Source organism: Periplaneta americana, chromosome 3 (genome assembly GCF_040183065.1).
Source record: "Periplaneta americana isolate PAMFEO1 chromosome 3, P.americana_PAMFEO1_priV1, whole genome shotgun sequence".
In the NCBI taxonomy this organism is placed as follows: Eukaryota; Metazoa; Arthropoda; class Insecta; order Blattodea; family Blattidae; genus Periplaneta; species Periplaneta americana.
In genome coordinates this window covers 131,233,853-131,246,968 of record NC_091119.1, presented here as the reverse complement: position 1 = coordinate 131,246,968, position 13,116 = coordinate 131,233,853, and positions in this window count along the sequence as shown.

Genomic DNA, 13,116 nt, shown 5'->3' with positions numbered 1-13,116 from the left:
TGGTTGTTAGCTGATGACTCGTAGGTATTACGGAACCCGCCTTAAGTCACAGTTTCATTTCAACCAAAGTTCAGCTAACACTTCTGCAATTAAATTAACATGCAGTATATATATATATATATATATATATATATATATATATATATATATATATTTGAAGCAACATAATAGTCAATAGATTGTAGATTCTACGTATCACGATTAACAAATTCTATCTGCTTGGTATATAAAACAATAAATAAATTTCGAGAATCATCGAGTACTTGGCAAGCAAGAAAAATCGAGATGGTTCCAATAACGAGTAGATTATTATTGGTGCTTCCATCTAAAAAGAAAACGCAAACTATTTTCTGAGAAAGTGTTTTCACTTGATGGAAGTAGTTTGCGTTTTTCTCGCTAGAGACTAGATGGAAGCAGAAATTTTTGTCATCTTCATAACTGCCGCAGACGAAGTCCCTGAGAATCATTCGGGGAGCCCTGGGCTCCGCGGAGTACACTTTGGAATCCGCTGCCTTAGACTCAATAAGGGGGGCAAAGGCTAATTGGGATTTCCCGGTCTCCGATCGGGTCAAAAACCCTGATGGAACTGATATTTAACTTTTGCGGTGGATTTCGGTGAAGTCCGGAGGGCCTAATTAGTCAAATCCACTCTCCTCACCTCCACGCTGGGGCCCCCTGGGATCTTTAAAGATGCGAAAGAGAGAGTGGTGTGCGGAAAGCAATGGGAAGCTTCCGCATTTATATATATCCCAAGAAGATTAATTCTAAAAAATAATGGCATGATGAGTCTTTCCCTGGTAAAAAATTCCGGACGTAAACTATCCCCCCAATCGGATGTCCGGGTGGGGGATACTGGGGAAGGACATGTCATGACGAAACGCAACGGAGAGAAGAAAGGAAGATGGACAACAAGATTGACAAGAATATGGAGAAGATTGACAAGAAGATCGACAAGAAGATCGACTGCAGCGTGTTATATGAACACTCCACCAGGTAAGCTGGAGAACTTGAAAAGCAATGAGAGGAATCACCTAACAACTGAGAAGCCGATGATGGTAGACGCTGCCAGCCAGCCTTCGAGCTGGCAGTACCCCGAGTTCGAGGAAAGCGTCATGGAGCTGAGGCGGACGAAGTTGTTGAAGCTAACAACTGATGAGCCTATGATGGTAGACGCTGCCAGCCAGACTTCGAGCAGCCAGTACGCCGAGTGGGAGGAGAGCGTCACGGAGGTGGGACGGAGGAAGTTGGTGAATCTAGCAACTGATGAGCCGATGATGGTAGACGCTGCCAGCCAGACTTCGAGCAGCGAGTACACCGAGTTCGAGGAGAGCGAGATGGAGCTGGGACGGAGGAAGTTGGTGAATCTAACAACTGATAAGCCGATGATGGTAGACGCTGCCAGCAAGCCTTCGACCATCCAGTACACCGAGTTCGAGGAGAGCGACATGGAGCTGGGGAGGAGGAAGTTGGTGAATCTAACAACTGATAAGCCGATGATGGTAGACGCTGCCAGCCAGCCTTCGAGCAGCCAGTACACCGAGTTCGAGGAGAGCGACATGGAGCTGGGACAGAGGAAGTTGGTGAATTTAACAACTGATGAGCGGATGATGGTAGACGCTGCCAGCCAGCCTTCGAGCAGCCAGTACGCCCAGTTGGAGGAGAGCGACATGGAGCTGGGGCGGAGGAAGTTGGTGAATCTAACATCTGATAAGTTGATGATGGTAGAAGCTGCCAGCCAGCCTTCGAGCAGCCAGTACACCGAGTTCGAGGAGAGCGACATGGAGCTGGGACGGAGGAAGTTGGTGAATCTAACAACTGATGAGCCGATGATGGTAGACGCTGCCAGCCAGCCTTCGAGCAGCCAGTACACCGATTTCGAGGAGAGCGACATGGAGCTGGGGAGAAGGAAGTTGGTGAATCTAACAACTGATAAGGCGATGATGGTAGACGCTGCCAGCCAGCCTTCGAGCAGCGAGTACACCGTGTTCGAGGAGAGCGACATGGAGCTGGGGCGGAGGAAGTTGGTGAAGCTAACAACTGATGAGCCGATGATGGTAGACGCTGCCAGCCAGCCTTCGAGCAGCCAGTACACCGAGTTCGAGGAGAGCGACATAGAGCTTGGACGGAGGAAGTTGGTGAATCTAACAACTGATGAGCCGATGATGGTAAACGCTGCCAGCCAGCCTTCGAGCAGCCAGTACGCTGAGTTCGAGGACAGCGACATGGAGCTGGGGCGATGGAAGTTGGTGAATCTAACAACTGATAAGCCGATGATGGTAGACTCTGCCAGCCAGCCTTCGAGCAGCCAGTACACCGAGTTCGAGGAGAGCGTGATGGAGCTGGGGCGGAGGAAGTTGGTGAATCTAACAACTGGTAAGCTGATGATGGTAGACGCTGCCAGCCAGCCTTCGAGCACCGAGTTCGAGGAGAGCGACATAGATCTCGGACGGAGGAAGTTGGTGAATCTAGCAACTGATGAGCCGATGATGGTAAACGCTGCCAGCCAGCCTTCGAGCAGCCAGTACGCCGAGTTCGAGGACAGCGACATGGAGCTGGGGCGGTGGAAGTTGGTGAATCTAACAACTGATAAGCCGATGATGGTAGACTCTGCCAGCCAGCCTTCGAGCAGCCAGTACACCGAGTTCGAGGAGAGCGTGATGGAGCTGGGGCGGAGGAAGTTGGTGAAGCTAGCAACTGATGAGATGATGATGGTAGATGGTGCCAGCGAGCCTTCGAGCAGCCAGTACGCCGAGTTCGAGGATAGCGACATGGTGCTGGGGCGGAGGAAGTTGGTGAAGCTAACAACTGATGAGCCGATGATGGTAGACGCTGCCAGCCAGCCTTCGAGCAGCCAGTACGCCGAGTGGGAGGAGAGCGTCATGGAGCTGGGGCGGAGGAAGTTGGTGAAGCTAGAGGTTTATCTTTACCACTTCCAGTACGATGTAGACGAATACTACGAAGGTACAGTAACTGTTCAAATTCTAAGCTATAGTGCGCTCTCAGCTATGCAGAAGCAGAATCCGTGGAATCCCAGAGTAATATTACCATTTAAAGTAAAACTTATTTTAGGCCAGTGTCCATGGCCCTTAAAATTAAAACTATTTGAGTCTGATTTTGGTTACAGTCATTCCCTATACAAATGCATATAAGAAATACCGTGCGGTGTAAAAAAATACCTGATTTTTGTCGGCATATCCAGCGCAAAGAATTGTGATTCTCTGGATATCTACGGACTCTGTGCACAAGTTCAGGAGACTTGAATTCGTATTGGTAGTGAATAGAACATTTATCCAGTGGTATCATTCAGCCAGTTCGCACCAGTCGCCCGATTTACTTGTTGAATTTGTCGCAGTTCGTAGAACCTGATCTTAAATTTTGAAGATAAAACAGATTAGGTTGACAGAAAGGAAGAACATTAATTTAACATTCCAACATATAAGTCTCTAGCCTTTTTAATACAACAGTAAACATAATCATATCACATTATTAAATCGTTGCTTCTTAACCAAGTGTACAGCCAGTGACAACAGACATAGCCTACAACATCGACGGCCCAGCTTGAAAGGGAAACAATTCAAAATTCATGTTTAGAGAATCCTGCATTTTGAAGCTTAATGTTGCTGAGAAAAATCAGAGGATTCTTAATCCAAATTCAAATCATGTTTAATATATGTTGTAAGTTTCCAAATTGGATGTTTCACAGCAACATGAAGCTTTAAACTTAAGTTTTCTCTAAAGTTTAAATTTTGAGTTGTTTCCCTTGAGAACTGGCCCGTCGATATTATGTTTGCATTCCGATCTGCAATTACTTTGGCAGTCTCCTATCGAAACCCCTTTTCTTTTGAGTGCTAATACCGCATACACAAAACTGAGCCATTGTTTATTATTCCAAAATATTATTTAAAGAAGTAAATAGACTATTATACACTATTAAGCACAGTAATAAGATACTTCGTTTTCCTTTTTAATACCCCTACAATTTGTTATTCCATTTTTAATGGAACATATTTTTATTCATTAAAAGTATTGAAAATTTTGAATGATTTATGGCTGCTGGGTCGGTAGTAGTCAGTATCATTTAAGTTTTTTTGTTTGAATATAAATTCCACACAGAAATCGGGGTAATGCAATGAAACGTGAAAGGATTCCATCGAGAATCCTCCATCTTGCCATGTAAGAAATGTTTATCATCAGAAAGACTGTTGGTGGTCATGTTTCAACCCAGCTATCCCTGCTGAGAGAACAACAGGATCCAGTGTGCAACAGATCGCCTATGACCAATCTTTTATCTCCTGGGAGAATACTAAATCTGCCAGAGATACATGATACCGAATCTATCGCAGTTCAACTAGAAACAATAAGATTGAAAACGCAAAATACATTCGAAACCCTCATTCAAGTACTTAGTTAGGTGAAGATTCTAGATTTAGAATCTGACATAAAAGGTCTAAAATAGAGAACTCTTTACTTAAAATGAAATGTGTTTGCTAATAGGTAACAGGGTTCTTCCAATGCTTGACATGGTAGTGTGGTACAAAAAACTGCACTTTCAAAAATTCAAATTCCCACAATCATGCATAAATGTATAAAACAAGCACAACAATTTCACTAAAACATTACCATTTACAGATCACTCCTGGACTGAGAGGTATATAATTTGTAACACAGGAAAAGAAAAACGTGAAAACAACTTTTGAAGAAGTTGGGAACTCCTATCAGTGTTTGGGTAAAAGTTGAAGAAGAAACGTCTTCTGCTCATCTTTCATTGTACCGTACTTGTTGAATTAACTTGTAACAGTATGTTGTACAAATATGTATGCAGATGCATCTCCAGATAGTATAGCATTTTCTTTAGGTCCTTATGTGGAGCACAGGGCTATAAGAAACAAGGGAAACTTTGTCCTATTCCTGGCTGGGGGCGTTTTGAGATAATTGAAATAATATGACGGTGTGGACAGACATTCAAAGCTCTGCGCATGCATAGAACAGCATTTCCAGGAAACATAAGTTGTTTCTCAGTAAGGAACATGCGTGTCTACCTTGTGCTTATAAACGCGTGTATTTCCTGCTTATGTTGTTTTTATTTAATTTCTGTATATAGTGTATAGTTTGGTTTAGGGCGTAATAGATCAACTATTGATCAGATATATTGTATTCGACAGATAATGGAGAAAAAATGGGAGTATAAGGGTACAGTGCATCAGTTTTCATATATTTAAAAAGGGCATATGACTCGGTTAAGAGAGAAGTTTTATATGATACAGTATTCATACTGAATTTAATATTCCCAAGAAACTACTTCGGTTAAGTAAAATGCGTCTCAGTGAAACTTACAGCAGAGTCCGTATAGGTCAGTTTCTGTCAGATGCATTTCCAATTCACTGTGGGTAAAGCAAGGAGATGCACTATCACCTTTACTTTTTAACTCTGCTCTAGAGTATGCCATTAGGAGAGTCCAGGATAACAGAGAGTGTTTGGAATTGAACGGGTTACATGAGCTGCTTGTCTATGCGGATGACGTGAATATGTTAGGAGGAAATCCACAAACGATTAGGGAAAATAATGGGAATTTTACTTGAAGCAAGTAAAGAGATAGGTTTGGAAGTAAATCCTGAAAAAACAAAGTATATGATTATGTCTCGTGACGAGAATATTGTACGAAATGGAAATATAAAAATTGGAATTTTATCTTTTGAAGAGATGGAAAAATTCAAATACCTAGGATACAAATGATACTCGGGAGGAAATTAAACACAGAATAAATATGGGAAATGGCAGCTATTATTCGATTGAGAAGCTTTTATCATCCAGTCTAGTGTCAAAAAATCTTGAAGTTAGAATTTATAAAACAGTTATATTATCGGTTGTTCTTTATGGTTGTGGAACTTGGACTCTCATTTTGAGAGAGGAACATAGGTGAAGGGTGTTTGAGAATAAGGTGCTTAGAAAATATTTGGGGCTAAGAGGGATGAAGTTACAGGACAATGGAAAAAGTTACACAACACAGAATTGCACGCATTGTATTCTTCACCTGACATAATTAGGAACATTAAATCCAGACGTTTGAGATGGGCAGGATGTGTAGCACATGGGCGAATCCAGAAATGCATATAGTGTGTTAGTTGGGAGGCCGGAGGGAAAAAGACCTTCGGGGAGGCCGAGACGTAGATGGGAAGATAATATTAAAATGGATTTGAGGGAGGTGGGATATGATGGTAGAGACTGGATTAATCTTGCTCAGGATAGGGACCAATGGCAGGCTTATGCGAGGGCGGCAGTGAACCTCCGGGTTCCTTAAGAGGCAGTAATTAAGTAAGTAAGTAAGTAAGTAAGTAAGAAGTAAGTAAGTAATTAAGTAAGTAAGTAAGAAGTATATAGTATAATGCTATTACTTACTTACAAATGGCTTTTAAGGAATCCGAAGGTTCATTGCCGCCCTCACATAAGCCCGCCATCGGTCCCTATCCTGTGCAAGATTAATCCAGTCCCTATCATCATATCCCACCTCTTTCAAATCCATTTTAATATTATCCTCCCATCTACGTCTCGGCCTCCCTAAAGGTCTTTTTCCGTCCGGTCTCCCAAGTAACACTCCATATGCATTTCTGGATTCGCCCATGCGTGCTACATGCCCTGCCCATCTCAAACGTCTGGATTGAATGCTCCTAATTATGCCAGGTGAAGAATACAATGCGTGCAGTTCTGGGTTGTGTAACTTTCTCCATTCTCCTGTAACTTCATCCTGCTTAGCCCCAAATATTTTCCTAAGCACCTTTTTCTCAAACACCCTTAACCTATGTTCCTCTGTCAGAGTGAGAGTCCAAGTTTCACAACCATACAGAACAACCGGTAATATAACTGTTTTATAAATTCTAATTTTCAGATTTTTGGACAGCAGACTGGATGATAAGAGCTTCTCAACCGAATAATAACACGCATTTCCCATATTTATTCTGAGTTTAATCTCCTCCCGAGTGTCATTTATTTTTGTTACTGTTGCTCCAAGATATTTGAATTTTTCCACCTCTTGGAAGGATAAATCTCCAATTTTTATATTTCCATTTCGTACAATATTCTGGTCACGAGACATAATCATATACTTCTTCTTTTCCGGATTTACTTCCAAACCGATCGGTTTACTTGCTTCAAGTAAAATTTCCGTGTTTTCCCTAATCGTTTGTGTATTTTCTCCTAACATATTCACGTCATCCGCATAGACAAGAAGCTGATGTAACCCGTTCAATTCCAAACCCTGCCTGTTATCCTGAACTTTCCTAATGACATATTCTAATGGGAAGTTAAAAAGTAAAGGTGATAGTGCATCTCCCTGCTTTAGCCCACAGTGAATTGGAAAAGCATGAGATAGAAACTGAGCTATACGGAATCTGCTGAATGTTTCACTGAGACACATTTGAATTAATCGAACTAGTTTCTTGGGAATACCAAATTCAAGAAGAATATCATATAATGCTTCCCTCTTAACCGAGTCATATGCCTTTCTGAAACCTATGAATAACTGATGTACTGTACCATTATACTCCCATTTTTCCTCCACTATCTGTCGAATACAAAAAATCTGATCAATAGTCGATCTATTACGCCGAAAACCGCACTGATGATCCCCAATAATTTCATCTATGTACGGAGTTAATCTTCTCAAAAGAATATTGGACAAAATTTTGTACGACGTCAACAAAAGTGATATTCCAGTTTAATTCTATTTGTGTATATAATAGTACAATAGGTATGATAATGTATGTGATATGATGTTTCTGTAGCGAGGCAATCCACCGCCGTTCAGCTCACAGATGAAGTGTCAGAAGTCTACTCCTCCTTCGTGACGCGAATCAGCATTTTAAACTATGCACATAATTTTGTTATGGAAGTACATGTTGGATTGCAGTTTTCCTTTATTTGTAGCTTCTTATTATTACGTCATTCAATATTTTTAAATTCGCGGTCCTTAGCGGAGAGAACCGATTGTTAAAAAATTAGAATGACACCACTGGATATATAAACATATCTGCACGAGCGATTACTGGAGTTGCGATGTGTTAACCTTACGACCAGAGACTTCAACGTTGACTACGAAGCTACTGATCTAGCATGTCCATAAGCGAAAGTTTTAAAATTATAATTGCAAATAATCATAATACATTCTTATTACAATGCGTCTTCGCCATCACGCCCGTGACCGATCGAGCGCCCGTTGGGGGGGGGGGCGTGCTTCTGCCGCTTGCCAGTCAGTCGTCGCGATGTGATGGCGAAGATGCACTGTATTAAGAATTTTATACAATATAGGTCACGAGCCTATACAACGCAGAAAGAGAGAAAGCTGACTTTATTTAGAAATAGGCCTATGTAGATAAATTAACATGGAACAACCTCTAGTGAAGCATTGATATCAGGAAATAATGTTACTTAATTTTCAGTCTATTTACAATCCCCTTGGGCATGGAGTGCTACATCTTTGACCCCAAAACACCTTCATTTCATCTCCAAAACATGACGGCCTTCCCTCACACTTTTCACCACTTAAGTGTAGGAACGAGCAAGGGATAAATTCTTAGCTTTTGTTGCCAATTCTTGAAGTCATTGCCATATTATTTCATTTCTGCCACGCGCCTAAAAGTTGAGGAGAAGATGAGAGTTTATGAGGAGTTACCAATTCCAGGAAGGAAGTTCGTCATGTTTTGGAACAAGTCATATCCTCACCATTATTACTATATAAAAAGCGTCACGATCCAATACAGAGCCCCGAAATTTTCGCATGATTTACTTTGTGTGAATACTGGATGAAAGAGGTAGTGACAAAAATTTGTCCGAAAAACTAACAATTGCACAACAGAATAACACAGCACAGCATAGAATGTCTTAGTAGTCTATTATAGTGTAACGTTTATTGTTATAATTGTAACTAACAAACAATAAAATTACAAGACATGGATAAGCGATAAATAAAACTGATGGTCGGTTGCAAGAACGCATTTTTTCCTTCGTTAGCCGCTAACGGATCAGTAAGTTCGAAAGCCGGTTTGCATGAAATATCTTTAGTGTTATTGGTCCGTTGAAGGATTCACTAACTTAGAGATCTGATTTCCCTCCAATAATATTATTTATTCCTCCGTTAGACAGCAATCTTACGTCGAGTAGTTTATATATTTTGATTCCTCATAATGTTACTTGTATGAGATTCAGGCATGCGATATTTTGGATTTAATAGGTCCTATATACACGACATTAAAATAATATTGCATATCGATAGCTAAAAAGTGATAGGACTACGTCGTAGAAATTAATTTCTTAAAATAGACAAACTTCTTATACAGGGTTTACAACGTTTCAGGGATGATAGAGGAGGTAAAAACAAACGTCTGTTTTAAGTGACAAAACTTTAGCAGATGCGCTCTCTTGCCGCTATATGGCCTGAAGGAATAGATGACTTGACTTCCGTCACAACACACACTGGTTAGTTCTGTTTGTGCACGACCACCTTGTGGGGTCTTGTCTGTTGACTAACAGTCTCCATGGTAATAATTATTTTGTTTTTCTACGCGACGTCCTACCAAAACTTTTAGAAAATATCCCATTGAACATCAGAGAACGAATATGGTTTCAGCATGACGGTGCCCCTCCACACTTTCATCGTCGTATCAGAAACACCTAAATGCTACATTCCCCAATCGTTGGGTTGGCAGGGGTAAGCCGATACCGTGGCCACCTCGATCACCGGACCTAACCCCACTGGATTTCTTTTTGTGGGGGGACGTGAAATGTTTTGTGTATGAGACACCGATCGATTCGGCAGAAGACTTAGTTGCTCGCGTTGTTGAAGCTGCACATGTTATTAGAGACAATGTTGGTCTTTTTGAGCGTTGCAGTCACTCCATAGTACGAAGGTACCAGTTGTGCAATGTCTTCAATGAACGACAGTTTGAACACCACCTCTAAAATGACAATTGGTGTTGTTCTTTATGGATTATACTAACACTTACGTAGGCCTACACAATAAACGGCGCATCAGCCAAAGTTTTGTCACTTACAAAAGATATTTACTTTTACCTCCTCTATTACTCTTGAAACGTTGTAAACGTTATTTTTAACACCCTGTATATGTTTCTGCTTTGTAAGATCTTCTATTCGATAACAAAATATTACGAGTACACAAGTCATACACTGTCCAATTTTGTGAACAATAATAATGTAGTTACTCTAAATAATAATAATAATGTGTAGTTAAACTGAATTGACAATTTTGTATATAGAAATATCTCTTCTTAGCCATCCATATACGGTAATTCGATGTGTTCTCATTTATTTATTTGCTTATTTATTATTTATTTATTTAGTTATTTATGTATTTATTCATTAATTCTTATAATAGCAAAATTATTATTTATGTCTTTATTACAGACTCTAGTTCATCGTCTAACGACGACGGTATGTGCTCTGTAGGTTGTCTTCTATTTTCTGTAACATTAATGCACTCGTGGGTTATTTTTAATAACAAATAGGCATATTTATCTTCCTCACGAAAACTTCTGCTCCTGATTCCTTTCTGGTTCGTATTAGTCTATATTTATTGCAAGTTTTGACAACAATAAAAGTTAGAATGCTTCAAATCAGTGTAGCAGCCGATGTTCACTTTTTATTCATTCACGTACTATTGCATCACTTGTGAAATCCAAAGATGCTCGGTTAACGATCCAATAACAAGTGAACCGTTAAATTCCTCTTCTGCAACCCGACATTCCACAACCTTACAGATCCACTAACTAATTGAGGATTAAATTATTTATAGGTCTGTTTTCTTGCAACACAGCGTGAATGACTTAGCTCAGTCGGTAGTGTTTGAGACTCGTATTCGGAAGGTTCCCAATCTGATTGGGGTTTTTCAAGGTTTTCCTCAGTCACGAAGGCACATGCAGGATTGGAAATTTACATATTATGATTCATGACCCCCTTAATCACTAATATCATAAAAATTGAAACACAATGTAAATCAGTTACATGTACATAAGCCATAAGACAATAAAAACAGAGTCAGAGCAAAAGTCCACGACTTAAAAATAAACCCAAAGATTCTACACACGTGATACGACAACAGATGTTAAAGTGCGCATAGATAAACTTCACAAAAAATGCCAACTGAGAATAAGTGAAACAGAGAAAAGGAGGTTATGGAATATTTAAGTCAGGTACGTCAAATTTAATTTCAGTTAAAATTAACAACAGGATCTCAAAATGGCAGGAACTTAACAGGAATACGGTCTCTCCCTACTACTTATAATGCACCTGATTAAAATTCTTCAGGAATGGAAACAAAAACGACATGGTCAGTTGCAGATAAACAGAAATTTAAAAATAGGTTCATTGATATTTGCAGTTGATCTAGTTTTAATAGAATCTACAGAAAATGATCTACCATACTCTGTACGTAATTTAAATATCATTGCAAAAATATAAAATTGAAATAAATACAGAAAAAAGTAGTTACTGCCATCTGTGGAAATACAGCCCCTAAAAAAATATGTTTACAAGGCAAAATGTAGGGAAAAGTTAATCATTTTACATAATTATCTTGGCTGCAAATTAATATTTGAGTCGACCTGGTTGGCAAGTTGGTATAGCGCTGGCCTTCTATGCCCAAGGTTGCGGGTTCGATCCCGGGCCAGGTCGATGGCATTTAAGTGTGCTTACATGCGACAGGCTCATGTCAGTAGATTTACTGGCATGTAAAAGAACTCCTGCGGGACAAAATTCCGGCACACCCTGCGACGCTGATATAACCTCTGCAGTTGCGAGCATCGTTAAATAAAACATAACATTTAATATTTGATAATGATTTGGATATAATGAGCAAAATTTTAAAATACTCCAAAACTTTGGAAATAAAAGCAGGATAATGAAACCTTTCCTGTTACAGACAAGCACTAGAATAGGTCTTTAACAAATCTTGTACTCTGTTATGGTAATGAGGCATAGACATTAAGGCGGATGGATGAAAGCAGAATAACAGCTAATGAAATGAGATTTATGCGAAGAACAGCATGATATACAAATGGGACCATAAACGCAACGACAAAGTAATGGAAGAACTGAGTCTGGAATCAGTACTCGATTTTATACAGAAATATCAGAACTGGATGAGCCATTTGTGATGTATGAGATTCCCTCAGAATCCTAAAAGCTATACTTCACTATCAACCCCATGGGAAGAGATCTCTGGGACGTCCCAAAAAGAGCTGAGGAGAAATTCCTCTTTATTATGAGACCGTAATACGCCACATGACCTAATATTTCTATGGATGATAATGATGATGATGATGATGATGATGATGATAATGATGAAGTCAGGTAGATAGAGGTGTTTGGGTATGCTTCTTGTTGTGCAGTAGCACAATGGTTCAAAAAGAGAGTGTTTGTTTTGGTTTCTCCACACCACACTGCATATGCAAAGAATTTCCGTTAATCAAGTTCAGTTAAGATAAAAAAAAATATTGTGTTGACAAACAATTTAGAATATTGAATTTGAATAATTTCAAGGTAAAATTGTTCCGGGGCCAGGTATCCATCCGGGGATCTCTGGCTGAACGCACCAGTGCTCTACCGATTGAACTACCCAGGAACTCCACCTGACACTGTCTCAATTTTTCTCCTTATATCCACACAACTCTAATGGGGTGACGAGATCCTAGAGACCCACATCGAGTGCACGCAAACTCTGTGCGACTTCAAATTGTGGTTTTCTGTTAATGTACCTACAGTAACGTATATATTATGCAAGTCTAGTTTTTCAGGTAAAATATTCAATTCCCGGGATTGATACCCGGAACCGGAACAATTTTCCTCTTGAAATTATTAATGTCTGTTTCACATTGAGCTTTACCTGAAAATTAGATTTGCAACACAGAATATTATTGTTTTTACAAAATATGATAATTTAGGGCTTTTTGCCACAAAATACTAAAAATATGCTACATTGCAAGCTCAATATACAGGAAAGTCTGAAATATGCAAAACTATGTACAATTAATATTCATTACATTCGTTCAAAACCTGTACAAATGATTTTATATGACTTTGCAAATGGACAGTAAAAATAGGGAGTTGTAT